This window comes from Sceloporus occidentalis, unplaced genomic scaffold (assembly GCF_023333645.1).
Source record: "Sceloporus occidentalis isolate IW3139 unplaced genomic scaffold, rSceOcc1.0.p SCAF_2, whole genome shotgun sequence".
NCBI classification, from domain to species: Eukaryota; Metazoa; Chordata; class Lepidosauria; order Squamata; family Phrynosomatidae; genus Sceloporus; species Sceloporus occidentalis.
The window spans coordinates 47,858,285-47,873,078 of NW_028316982.1; positions in this window are offsets into that span (position 1 = coordinate 47,858,285).

A 14,794-nucleotide genomic window follows, 5' to 3' on the forward strand; every position below is an offset into this window, starting at 1 on the left:
TAAATTTTGCATCAGACTGAATACATCAGAGAAGTATACACCAGCCATTGCACTGATGGGGTTCAGTATTATAGCCACCACCACCTCCACCCCACAAAAAGACTCCCAGGGTAACCTACAAACCATTAATTTGACAGTCTCCAGCCCTGTGGTTTACAATCTAAATAAGACACAGCATTTAAAGAAGGAAGGGATAGTGGGGGGTGGGGGGGCAGGATTAAGACCAGCAGATTCTGGCTGGTTATCTTCCCCTTAAAGACAAGAGCAATGGCAGTTGGAACAGGGAAGGAGGGAGGGCCTCTCATCTCTCACCAGCTGCAGGACCAAAATACAATATATTTGTTGGTATTCTCCCATACAAGTACTAACCAGAGCTGACCCTGCTTACCTTCCAAGATCAGATAGGATCTGGTGCCTTTCGGAATAAATGACTACACACTAACAAGTAGGGGCAAAACCCAATGAAAAATGAATAAAAGGTAGGGGCAAAGCCTGAAAATACTTTTCTAGTGCAAGTCTTTGAGATATGCCAGCTCCAGGACTGTGCAGCAACCACAGTCTGATACAGTGCATATTCTCCCATTGGAGTGGAAGTGTCTCTCTTTCCCTTGGCCTATTAGAATTTAGAATTGCCTTCCCTGGCTAGAGAGGCTGGATCATAAAGTACTACAGAAATGGTGTCAGATGTATTTCAAACGAAGATGCCAGGAGGGCACGGGAAGCTGCCTTATGAGGAATCAGACCATTGGTCCTTTTTGTTCGTCACCAACTCTGACTGCCAGGGGCTCTCCAGGTTTTTAGGCAGGAATCTTTTCATCATGGAGATCCTTTCACGCAAGTGCTAACCAAGCACAACATCCTTGGTTTCTGAAATCAGATGGGACTTTGTTTATTCAAAATGGTATGGACTTGTTAAAATCTTCTCTCCAAAGACCCATTCCCACTTGCCCATTTGCCCTGGATGGAACTGGGCAGATCCGGGTCCCCCCTCTCGAATCTGCTCGGAAACAAGTGCCCACTATGTTTTACTTCAGTTGGGGTAATTTACCCCTCTGAAGTTCACATTTGTGGTACCGGTTTAAAATGAAGGCTCCTTTGCTGTCAATCAAATTCACTTCCGCTTTTGTCAAAGGTGGTGTTTCCTATAGCCATTGGCCAACGGAATGGGTGATTTCCCCCCTCATTTTTTAAAAAAAAAAAAAACTGGCGGCAGTATGTGCATATTCTGTCAACTTGTCAAATTTAAAAACCTCCAGGCGTGTGTGTGTGTTGTGTGTATTTGGGTCATTACACATTATGGCAACCCTAAAACGACCCCATCCTGGGGTTTTCTTGGCAAGACTGGTTCCGAGGAGATTTGCCATTGCCTTTACCCTGAGGCTGAGAGAGTGTGACTCCCCCAAAGTCATGGGTTTCCACGGCCTTCCCTCTAGCCACTAGCTTCCCCTTCGCTTGCAGCCCAATGCTACCTCCAAAGCCCTTGCCTTCCCCCCATACATCCTTTTCCCATCACCACCACCACCACAACAACAACAACAACACCTCACCTCGGAATGCCATCTCTGCATCCTTTGCTTTCAGATTGCCACCCCAGAATGCCTTACAATACACATATGTAGCAAAAGCATTTTGTATCAATTTGCCAAATTGCAAGGGAAACATTTGTAACATTCGCATTGTAGCATTCACATATTACACACAATTTTTTTTTAAAAAACCCTCTTGTAAAGTGAGGTGCAGTGCCATCAGCAAGCAAACGAAAGGGGAATGTAGCACAAGCACACACATTCTATATGTAGAACTGCAGAACTATTGGCATAGTCTGTCAAAAGTAACAATTACCAAAAAGAGAGAGAGAGCTGCCTGCGAGAGGGAGGCATGTTCCATTCTCTGCCCTCCCTCTGACCTAATCCCTCCCCTGAACTTGACCCTTCACCCTGCTCCTTCCCCCTCTCATCCTCCTTCACTCCAATGCCGCCCTCCATGGCCTCCTTTGCCCTGCTCCCTCCTCCTCCTCCTCCTCCTCCTCCTCCTCCTCCCCGATGAAGGGGAGGCATGTTCTGCCTTCTTTCCTCCCTGTGACCTAATCCCTTCCCTAAACTTGACCCGATTATGACTGGGATGAAGTTCATATTTGCCGGGACCTGGGTTTTCTCAAAAGATACAGGCAAAACTCCGCTTTCAAAAGACCCGCGCCAAGGGGCATTTGCCCCTGAACGGGTGTGAAAGCCTCAATTTAGATTGTGGAAGAATCGGGGCCAATATGAACTTCCTGTGTTTAATCTGGTTTCTGAACCAGGATAAAAGATAGTCTGAATGGCTCCCAAGATCAGTTCTTAAAACTGGATCCAGGTTATTTGAAGGGCCATATCTTCCTTTATGAGCCCAATAGAACATTAAGATTGTCCAGAGAGCCTCTTCTCTATGTCCCACCACTATCTCAGGCTAATTTAATGAGAACAAGAGAGAGGGCCTTCTCGGCTGCTTCCAGGCTCTGCAACTCCCTCTCTAGCGAGGCCAGGATGGCCCCATCCCTGCATTCCTTTTGACAGCAAAAACATTTTTGTGTTGTCAGGCTTTTTAAACTAACAAGGGTTGGGCTTACAAATGCTGTGCAAGACTGGTATATTCTATACAAGGTTTGTATATACTTTTTAATACATTTGAATATTTTAATGCACAATTATTTTAACTTTTTAATTTGTTTAATTGTTTTTTAACTTTATATTTATACATATACTTTTTAAATGCTCTTGTATTGTTTTTAAATTGTACTGTTTTAAATGTCTTGCTAGCCGTTTTGACTCCTTATATTGGAAGGAAGGTGGAATATAAGTGAATAAAATAATAATTAAAATAATTAAAATTGTGTGTTTTATACTGTTACCCAAGAGGGGAGAGCTACCTATTATCTTGTGTATCATGTATATTATCTTGCCATTCTGGGAGGGATTTTGGCTAAAGAACAGGGAATAAATATTTTTATTTTTTTACTTTAAAGTTTATCCTTAAGAGAAGAAGCCACCAGCTTTAACTAGACTTTTCTCAATTAGAACTTTCACACTATTCATGTAGATTTTTCCAACAATTCCTGGAATGCTAGTTGCCCATTTACATTTCTTTATTGCACAGTTTTAGAGAAAAAACTTTCGACCATGATTGGCTGGCACATGTTCAAAGTTGTTTTTAAGAATGTTTGGAAATTAATTCCCTTTATGCTTGCTTTGTGATTTTGTATGACACACATGAAGGATTGGCAATCCTTAAAATAAATATATGAAACATTATTATTACATATCAAGATTCAAATAATCATCTCAGCCAAGTTGGCTGGGAAAAAGAACTATTTCCGAGCAAGTGAAATACATAAAATAATTCTTTGAACTTCATTTCACGTTTAAAATAAACATAATTTAGTTGAGGAGCTTTTCATATACAAAATATTCCAACTTATTTGCATAAATTCATAATGATTATCCAGCATAAACTAATAAATAAATTCATTCAATAATGTCTTTTACTAATCATGGGATTATGCATGTGTGTAATTTAAAGGTTAAGGTTTTACAAGTATTTTTAAAATAACTCTTGCAACATATTTATTTAGGTAAATATCAGTTGTGAAAAAATCATAATTAACAGAGCCTTCTGTTACTAAACTAAGGTCTATGAAAAGTACTGAGCTTGAGTCTCAGGGGAGCAGAAGTAGTGCTTTGCCTCAAATTCAAGCTTTACATTGGATTGGCATCTGAGGAAATAGTCTCAAGGTTAGGAAAGCTCATGCTACCAGCTTCTTACTGGTACCAAAGGTGCTACAGGACCCCTTTGCATATTGGATGGGCTGGTTTGTATTTGATCTTTCACAGGATTCTGGGAACTGAGGTGGATCCTACTCTGAAGAAAAGGGGATCTGGGAAAGGCAAGAGGATAGGACAAATAGAAAAGTATTGAGGTAGATGCTTGATGCGAATCTTAGCTTTTGAGGGAAAGTAGATTTAAACAATGATAAAGAAACAGTAGTTTCTTAACCTTAACCTGTGGAAGGATTACAGTGTGTTCCAACCTTTTAGTAGAGAATGCTAATTGATTACTATATCATAGAACCATAGAATCATACAGATGGAAGAGACCGCAAGGGCCATCCAGTCCTGCCATACAGGACACATTCAAAGCACCCCCTGACAGATGGCCATCCAGCCTCTGTTTAAAAACCTCCAAAGGAGATTCCACCACACTCCAAGGGAGTTGGTTTCACTGTCGAACAGCTCTTACTGTCAGGAAGTTCCTCCTAATGTTGAGGTGGAATCTCTTTCTGGAGCTTGAACCCATTGGTTCAGGTCCTATTCTCTGGAGCTGAAGAAAACAAATTGACTTCATCTTCATTATACTTAAATAGGGCTATCATATCACATCTTTACCTTCTCTTATCCAGACTAAACATACCCAGTTCCCTAAATCATTCCTCATAGGACATGGTTTTTAGACCTTTCACCACTTTGGTCAACCTCTCCTGGACACATGCCAGCTTGCCCACATCCTTTTTGAGTTGTGGTCTGAGAACTGGATATGATATTCCAGGTGAGGGTTGACCAAAGCAGAACAGAGTGGTATTATTACTTCCCTCCATTTAGACACTGGACTTCTATTGATGCAGCCTAGAATCCCATTGTCTTTTAAAGCTGCTCGAGTAAAGATCAGTGATGGTTTTTTCCACATATTGCATGGTGAATCCAGAGTGCTCATATTCAGTCACATATGTGACACTGCGGGAATTGTTTTGTGTAGTTGTGTGTGTGTGTACACATGCATACTTTTGAAACTTACGGTGATAAGTTGGTAGACAGACAGACACAGACATGCAGACTCAGACACACATGCAGACACGATACAGGATTTTAAATTGGCATTTTTATTTTGGCTCTTGCCAGCAGCTATTTTTAGAGCAGTTGGCTAATGGAAAGCTTATAGGAAGCTTATTAACAGCATTAGCAAGGTGAAATTTTGAATTAGCAATCAAGGATTCACTTTCTCTGATTGCGAATTGGTAACTGCGAGATGATGGGTAGAAATCAACCACAAAAGGAACACATCTATCCTAATTTTTACTGTTTCTTTTCTTGCAGAGAAGATATTCTGTAGTGAATGTAGCAGCCTGTTGGATATTGCACTCACTGGTAAGAGATGGATACACTTTTCAAAGCCAGTCATGGTGTTATATGTAAAAGGAAAAGAAGCACCTTTCAAAGTTGTTGGGGGTTGGCTGTGTTAGTCTGTTGCAGCAAAAAAACAGCTAAGAGTCTTGAGGCTCTGCGAAGACAAATAAGTTTTATTTGGCACAAGCTTTTACAGACTCCAGCTCTTCTACATGGGTAGATGAACAGTTGGAACCAATGTGATGTAGTAGTTTGAGATTTGGCCAACGACTCCAGGAGGTCAGGATTTAAATTCCCATTCAGCAGTGCAAGCACACTGGTGACTTTGAGCAAGTCACTTTCCCTCATCCTAAGAAGAAGGAAATGATAAATCTCCTCTGAAAATTACTGCCAAGAAAACCCTGGACAGGGTCTCCATAAGCTGTGGTCAACATGAAAGCATATAACAACAAAAAAGATGAGCTTTTGCTTGTCATATATGGATTGGACCACTTCTCAGTTACCATTATTTCATTCAACATTGCTGGCAGAGTAACATAAAATGAATAAGATGCAACAAAATAACCCTGTGCAACAGGCAATTTCATTAAGCTTTCCTTGTTGGTGAGCATTGTTCCTCCCAATACAGAAATCATCATCAAGGTTTGGTATAATAATTTAAATTCATAACAATCAAGTTTATATGCTACATAACTGGGACAATTGTGTGAGAGTCACTTTGCATCTCTGCTCATTCTGTACAAGCCTTTGAGACCACTACTTAGAAGACACAATGGCGGGATACATACCGCCATTTAGTACGTATAGAATACGTACTAGGGTTAGGAAGGGGCGGTGCTTCCGCACCCCCCTAACCCTAGTACGTATTCTATACGTACAAGATGGCGGCGCCCCTTTCACATGGGCGCCGCCATCTTTGCGTATCGGACGCTGAGCGTCCGTACGCGTCGCGCCGCTTGTTACGTAGCGAGCGCGCCCCTGGCGCCTCGCTACGTCGCAAATGCGACGGTAAAAGAAGCTCCATTTTGGAGCTTCTTTTTCGGTCCGCGCGGGAGTCGGGCCGTCTGAAGGCTCCGGCTCCCCCGCGGACCTACTGGCGGCGGCGGCAGACCGCCGCAAAGCGGCGGTATGTACCCCGCCAAAGTCATTGGTGTAAATAGATTCCTGTCTTTACCCAGGCATGTGTCTTCTATTGGGAAAGATTATAGCACCAGTATATCAGCTGGGACCTTGAGCAAAGGCTTCCAATCCCACCCCTTCCTTCTCTATTAAATCCCTTGTGTCTTGTGGTATTTAGGCAATATTACCAAGTATAGTCAGGTATTATATTCCTACTTTTGTCATTATTATCTTCTCTTCTTTTGATTATCACTTACTGAATCCTTTCCTTCCCATGGCTCCACGCATCTCTCCTAACCTGATCCCTATTCGACCTCTTCCTATCTCCCAGCTTCCATTCCTCTGTTCACTCTGGAACTGTCGCTCTGTTGCTCCGAAAGTGACTGCTGTCCATGATCTTTTTCTCTCTAGATCATTTAACCTTCTCGCTCTTACTGAAACCTGGCTCCCTGCCCATGATACTGCTACCTCTGCTGCCCTTTCTTTTGGCGGTCTCTCATTCACTCACACAAGCTGCCCTGAGGGTCGAGGAGGAGGGGTCGGTATACTATTGTCCAATTCCTGCCAGTTTCAAGTTCTTTCTCCCCCCCCCCCCCCAGCTATAGTTCCTCTTCATTCGAGTCTCACTGTACAGTGGTACCCCGGGATACGAATTGATCGCGTTACGAAATTTCCGGGGTACGAAAAAGTTAGATTGGAAAAAACTGTTCCGGGTAACGAAAGATTTTTCGGGTTACGAAATTCATTTCGGCGCGTTTCGGCGCGAAATTCAAATGCGAAGCGCGGCTAGCGGCTTTCCAGCGCTAACGGAAAGCCTTTTCGGGTTGCAAAATGTATCGGGTTACGAACGGCGCCGTGGAACGAATTAATTTCGTAACCCGAGGTAGCACTGTATTCAACTATTTTTTCCTTTACAGCTCCGGGTTGCTGTCATCTATCGCCCTCCTGGTTCTGCTACCCAGTTCCTATCTGACTTTGAATCTTGGCTGACGTTTTTTCTATCTGATACAGTCCCTTCTCTAATCCTAGGTGACTTTAATATTCACCTTGACAATCCCAACAATCCTTCTTCATCTCGCCTTGGCTCCCTGTTTGCTTCTTTTGGCCTTTAGCCTCATTCTAACTCCTCAACCCATTCTTCTGGTCACTGTCTCGACCTAATTCTTGCAGCTAAATGTGTCATTTCTGACTACCTGGCATCTGATTTTCCATTGTCTGACCACCATTTAATTTCTTTTACTCTTACTTATATCCCACCTCCTCGTCGTACTGTCCAGCGCCATTTCCGCAACCTTCAGTCTGTTAACTCTGACCATCTCAGTCAGACGTTGAATTCATCTCTCTCTTCTCTTGATCTTGGGGACTCTGCTGATTCAGCAATGTCTTTATTTAATTCCACTCTTTCTTCAACTCTTGACAGCTTTGCTCCTGTATCTGTACGCGTGTCTTCCCCCATGACTAGGCCTCAGCCCTGGCTCACTCCCACTATCAGGTTCCTCCGGTCCTGCTCTCGAGCGGCCGAACATCTTTGGAAAAAGTCTAGGGAACCGGCCAATTTCGTTCATTATAAATTCATCCTTTTATCTTTTTCATGCGCTCTGTCTATGGCAAAACAGAACTATTTTAAATCGTTGATCTGCGCTAATGAGAGGCGTCCGCAGCGTTTGTTCTCCTGCTTCAATACACTACTAAAACCTTCATCTCCCCCTGTCTTCTCATCATTTTCCCCCACTGACTTCGCCAACTACTTCATCACAAAAGTCACTACTATTCGATCTGAAATAGTTCCTCCCAACTTGCCCCCTACCACTAACCTCCTGGTACCTTCTACTAATAAACTCTCTGGGTTTCCCCCTGTTTCTCTGGATGAACTCTCTAAGCTGCTAAATTCTTCCAAACCTACTACCTGTTCTCTTGATCCTATTCCCTCCCATCTCCTAATCTCTATAGCCCCTTCTCTTCTGCCCTCGCTCCTCTATATCTTTAATCTCTCTCTCTCTATGGGTTCCTTCCCTTCTGACTTCAAACATGCTCTCGTTTCCCCAATTCTGAAGAAACCCTCTCTCGACCCCTCTTCTTTGTCTAGCTATCATCCAATTTCTCTTCTTCCTTTTCTTTCTAAGGTCCTAGAACGGGTCGTTTATTCTCGCTGTATTAAGTTTCTTGAAGCCAACTCCATCCTGGACCCCTTCCAATCTGGCTTCCACCCACGGCACTCTACAGAGACAGCCCTCACCAAGATCTCAAATGATCTCTTGCAGGCCAAGGCAAACGGCCTCTACTCTATTCTCATTCTTCTTGATTTGTCTGCAGCCTTTGACACTGTTGATCACTGTCTCCTGGTTGATTTACTTTCTGACCTTGGGTTCGCCGACTCTGCTCTCGACTGGTTTAAATCTTACTTGTCAGATAGATCTTTTGCAGTGGTCACAGATGGTCAGACTTCATCCTCTGTTCCGCTATCTGTTGGAGTTCCCCAGGGCTCTGTCTTGGGTCCCCTTCTGTTCTCTCTATACACACTGTCTCTAGGTAAACTCATCAGTTCTTTTGGTTTCTCCTATCATCTGTACGCCGACAACACTCAGCTGTATCTCTCCACCCCTGACCTTTCGACGGGGCTTGAACAACAAGTTTCTTCTTGTCTGACTGCCATCTCTCAGTGGATGCGGCTTCGGCGCTTGAAGCTCAACATGTCTAAGACTGAGCTTCTCGTCTTTCCACCTAAACCCTCCCTTCATTATTCCTTTTCTGTTTCTGTCGATGACACTTCTATTCAACTGGTTCATCAAGCCCGCAGTCTTGGCTTCATTTTTGACTCTTCTCTGTCATTTATTCCCCAGATCCAGGCCACCGCCAAGACCTGTAGATTCTTTCTCCACAACATTACCAAGATCCGTCCATTCCTCTCAGCCTCTACTGCCAAGACTCTGGTCCATGCCCTTGTGGTTTCGCGACTAGATTATTGTAACCTCCTTCTAACAGGGCTTCCTCTTTCACACCTCCATCCTTTAATCTCTGTCCAGTATTCAGCTGCCCGTATTGTCACATCCGCTCGCAGCTTTGACCATGTTTCTCCTCTTTTATCCTCCCTTCATTGGCTCCCCTTCCCCTTCCGCATCCGGTACAAGCTTTTGTTATTGACTTTCAAAGCCCTCCATGGATTGGCCCCTCCTTACTTATCTGACCTCCTTTCTCCTTACATTCCTACTCGCACCCTCCGCTCTGGTAGTCAAGGTCTCCTGTCAGTGTAGGACTACCACTGCCCCCTCCCGACTTCGTCCCTTCTCACTTGCTGCCCCTTACTCCTGGAACCTTCTTCCCCCACATGCACACCTCATCACTTCTCTACCCAGTTTCAAAACTGAATTAAAGACTATATTGTTTAGAGAAGCATTCCCAGAGGTGAGCCCCTCTCTGACCCAAGAAGCCTCCTTTTAACCATCCATCAAGAAGCCAAGCCCTTCCTCCAGTCCATCTGCCTTGGTCCAGGCCTCGGAGGTTGAGAAGATCTGCTGGACCTGATCCTATTCCCCACCATCACTCCCTTCTCCTTTTGTGTCGTGTCTTTTAGATTGTAAGCCTGAGGGCAGGGAACCGTCTGACTAAAAAATTTATGTACAGCGCTGTGTAAATTTACAGCGCTCTATAAATAATAATAATAATAATAATAATAATAATATTGTCCCATCCAAATTAATTGAATTAGAACTTGATGTCTGCTGTGACTTTAACCTTATTTCATAGCTAGCGAAAACTAAACACCTTCCTGTTATTGTGTGATCAGGAAGCATTAGCAATTTGATTAGCAAAGAGAGTTTAGAACTAAAAATGAACTCTGTGGGATTAAATCAAAAACACTAGTTCAACATACTAAATTTCTCATAGTGTCCAAACAGATGTCATACTAAATTGGGCATAGCCCTCAGCAACTGCTATTCTGTGGCATGTTCTCTTTGATCATGTAGGCCTATAGCAGCCTCCAAAAATTTGTCTGGTACCCCTTTAAAGCCACCAAGCCATCTCATGGCAATGAATTTCATAGTCTACTTCCTTTAATTAGTCTGTCCTAAGATACATTTAGTAATACTTTCTTCACTCTCCAATGTAATTATGGACTGTTTTCACACACACACACTTTTTGGCTTACCTTGCCCTTGTGCCAGCCTTTTGTTGCCTCCAGTCCTCTGTTCCTGATAGTGTGCCCAGTCTTCATTCCTATTCAGCTGTTTGCATCCATCCTTCAGTTTCTGCATTGAATATCACCATGAGTCTTACACTTCCAAATCCTCATCAAGAGACCCAGCAGGTTCAAGTTATCACTTCTAGCTTCAGGCGCACTGACCTGCCATATGAGAACAAGGTATATTGCCAGGCACAATCATGCATTGCATTGTTATTGACTACAGCATTGTAAAGAAAAAGTGAAGAATCTCAGGACATTTTTTTACATATTCTTCTTGCAAAAGGTTGATCAATACAATGACAGAAATGCATCAGAAGAATGACTGATTATGGGATTATAGATATACCTCAGTTAATGAAGCAGATGAGTTTCTGGGCATTACTTTTAAAATAGAAGACTTGCTATCAGAGATAGAAATAACATGGAAAGAATGAGATTAGCTTCTTACAGAACAAAAAGGATCAATGCATTATCTTCTATTCAAAATTAGGAATGTGTCAATGGAAAATGAAACAACCAGGTCAGATAAACCTAGAACAATTAAACAAAAACACATACCCCCCTTCCCCGCCGCAACATTTCACAGATGAAAACTGGGACACATGTGGCTAAGAGACATCAGAGTGTGGTCAAAATGATAAACATTATTAATGAAGCACAGCACACAAACTGCAGAGGCTGCAGAAGTGTTGCCTGAGCCTACTGGAAAGAGCAAGATACCACCCCTTCCCTGGCCCCATTTAATTAATTGATTGCAAATTACTGTTGCACTTTTGTAGTAACTGGAATGAACTGAGGATAAAGGGGGAAAGTGAGGGGAGGAGAGAGTAACTGGGACATTTTTAAAGCAGCTGAAAATATGGGATGACAGAGGATTCATTAGGACTCTCCCTGCCAAATCAGAACAGTTGGAGGGTATAAAAACATTTTGGATCCTTCTAGAGGCCACATGAAGGATTTTTCCAAAATGCATCCAGAGATGACTTTTTATTTCACCAGCCTCCACTTTTCTTATGGTTTCCATTTTGGCAGCCAGACCACTATATGCTTTTTTTAAGCATGCAAGAGGTGAGGCAGGCTTGTCTGATTTCCCCCTTTCTCTCTGTTTTGCTGTTCATGGATGCTCAGTATGGGATTCTGGAGGCAGGTGCTATTTACCTTCCCTGTATGGCTAAAGTAGGCTTGGCCAGAGTAGAATCCCATTCTTTCCCAGAAAAAGCTAAGTTTATTTCAACATGTTCCCTGCAGACATGTTGCTGCAACCCCACACCAAAAGTCTGTGTGTTTCCAGCCCTCCTTCACCAATGGCAATGCTGTTTTGGTTTTTTAAAATCCTTTCCAACTAAATAGATGATGTGGAAAAAAGCAAGGCTGGGTGGAAATAAAGATCCTTAGTGAAAAGAAAATTCACTCTCAGAAATTTTGCTAACTGAGGCATGTCTGTATATCTCCTGGCAGGATATGGGTTGCAGCTTACAAGGAGCAGGCACACCTGTTGCCCTCCAGATGTATTTGAAAACAACCCTCATTATTTCCTTCCAGCATAACCACTGAAGGGCAACAAGTTGGGGAAACCTGGTTCAGTCTTAGGTGTCTTCCTGATGCTGAATTATACACAGCATGTGCTTAGTTTCTGGCTTAATAGGATTATGTTTTGTCAAGTGCAATTACAGGTAGCATTAAAAACACAGCAAATCTGTGCGCAGCCTCAGGGCATTGTAGTGGGCAGGGACTAAATTATTATTATTAGCAAACATCTTGAAGCATCTGGGAACTGGCTGGTTAAAGTTGTAGTAAAACTTTTGCTGAAGGGAAGTTAGGCCAGCATGGTGTAGTGGTTTGAGCTTTGGAGTAGGACACTACAAAGACATTGGGCACATATTCTTTCTTTACAGTGGAATATTTTTTGGAAACAAAAAAGAAGTGGTGAGAAAACATGGGATGTTTGCAAGTGGGACACAGTGCACACAATATTTTGGAATTGGACAGAACAATTGTGAGATAAAATATGGTCTTGAATTGTTATGAATCCATTTTGACCACAATGATGGGATTTTGTTTTTCTTTTAAGAAACAGAGCAGTTTCTCATGTAGAAGTGTCAGAAACTATCATCATGCTCAGCTTCAGGAACTAAGAGGCACAAGCAAGTCAATGACCTCTTGCAGTTTACTCAGAAATGTTAAAAACAACATACATTATCTGTCTGGCCTCTTGATAGCAGGCCCTTGTTTTCCCACTGAACAAATATTCAGTAAACTTTAGATTAGAAAGGACAATCAGAGCAAGAACTTGAAGTTTTCCAGTACTGATTTTGGGGCCATGATCTAAAACAGTCTTCCTCAACCCAGCATTCTCTAAGTATGTTGTGCTAAAACTCTTAACTTTCTCAACTAACATAAGAGCTGTAGTTCAGCATATATAACTTCTTCTTATTGAGTGTTCATGTTGGTGAATTTCTGCTGAATGCGCACCTAATCTCGCACAATCTGCCAACTATGCCAATTTGGCTTATTTATGAATTGAATTTCACAATTACTGTATATTAAACTAATTCAAATGTTTGTTATTTAGAAACTTTCTACATTAGGAGATAGATGACAACAGCAGCAGCAGTGTCCTCAACAAAACATGTTGTCATCTACACATGAAATGTCCTTTCTTGAGCCCATTTCAGATGTTGTGAAATATCTGCCATGAAGTGCAGTATAGATACAGCTACATAATGATGCAGAAGCTGCAATGACCATTGCATTGCAGCTACACTGATAAATGGTGCTTCCAGGCATCAGTTTGCATGAGTGGGTACCAATTTCATACTCATTCCATTCCTAGACTGTTAATGGAAGCTGATGCCTGTTAGTGCAGTTGCAATATATCAGAAATTACTTGACCTCAACAGCTGAATCTATATAAATGCTCTGAACAAAATTTTAAACAGTGGCAGCTCATGGCTCTCATGTCAAGGGTGTATGTGAATTAAATCTGGGTTTTAGTCTACATTTTAAAGGGCCTATCCATAGTGCTAAACCTGTTTTGAAGAAGCCACCACTGGTTTTAGACTGCATAAAAAAGGTTTTGAGAAATTACAAACTTGAAAATAAATAATCCAGAACACTTACAGTGGAAACGTGACATGGGACCTGTGGAAGGAAAAGCCATTTTGTGTTCCAGTATTACCCTCCTGATCTTTTGCTAAGCCAGTCATGTCACCTTTGTTTTCTCTTTCTTGTTGTTTGCTTGGTTACATTAAGTTGTCTCTGTAGTGCTTACATGTCTCTTTGGTTATAATAGCCTACTCTACATATCCTATTATTACCCTGCAATATCGTTTATATAAGCATATGTGTACATCCAGTTCTTTCAAACTATTTTTTTCATTACAATGCATACCATTCTACAGGGAAACTGACTCCAATATGGTTTGTTGTCATGTGCACCTTTGAGTCATTTTTGACTTTTGGTGAACCAAAGGCAAACCTATCATGGGGTTTTCTTAGCAAGATTTGTTCATTTGTTGCCATTGCTTTCCTCTGAGGCTGAGAGAGTTTGACTTGCCCAAGGTCACGCAGTGGGTTCCATAGTTCATCTGAGACTTGAACCCTGGTCTCCAAAGTTGTAGTCCAACATTCAAACCATTACACCACACCGATCTCCGAACCTTTAATTCCTTCTCCAGGAGATCAAGTTTATGGCTCAATTTGATTCTGCTATGAAGATGCCTCCAAAACAATGTCCTTAACCTCTAGCAACACATGGAGGAGACATTATTGTGAATTCAATTTCTATAGTAACTGTCAGGGCATGTGTGATATGGATCTGCTGAGCCATTAAGATTAAATTTTGCTTATCCAGAGCCTCACCCTTATTTTGCTCTTTCATCCCTTCTTTGTCACATAAGTAGTAAATGTGCTGTCAGTCTCTTGTAATTAAGAAAGGCAAGTGTGACAGACAGTGAGAAACACTGGAAGGTCAGAAACTACTATATCAGTGATAAATAATATCTATCTCAGGTAAAAAGTTGATATTTTATTAGAAATAAATTTCATTAGAAATTAGAAAAATACTTTTTGGAATTATGACTTCCAGATTGTCCAATAGTTGTTATTTACAATCAGGTTAGGTTCAAATTATGGCAACCCTATCAATGAGAGACCTCCAAGATTCAACCTTAAAACACTGAGGTGCCAGGGATGTATGTCATCTTGGAGAGGGGTTTCTACATCTGAGCTCCATGCCCTAGTCATGAAATTATTAGTTTTCAGCCAGCCCTTAGAAAGCTAGTTAAAAAGCCAACATACACATTGAGTGAATTAGTGAATGAGAAAGCCTTGGTGTAGT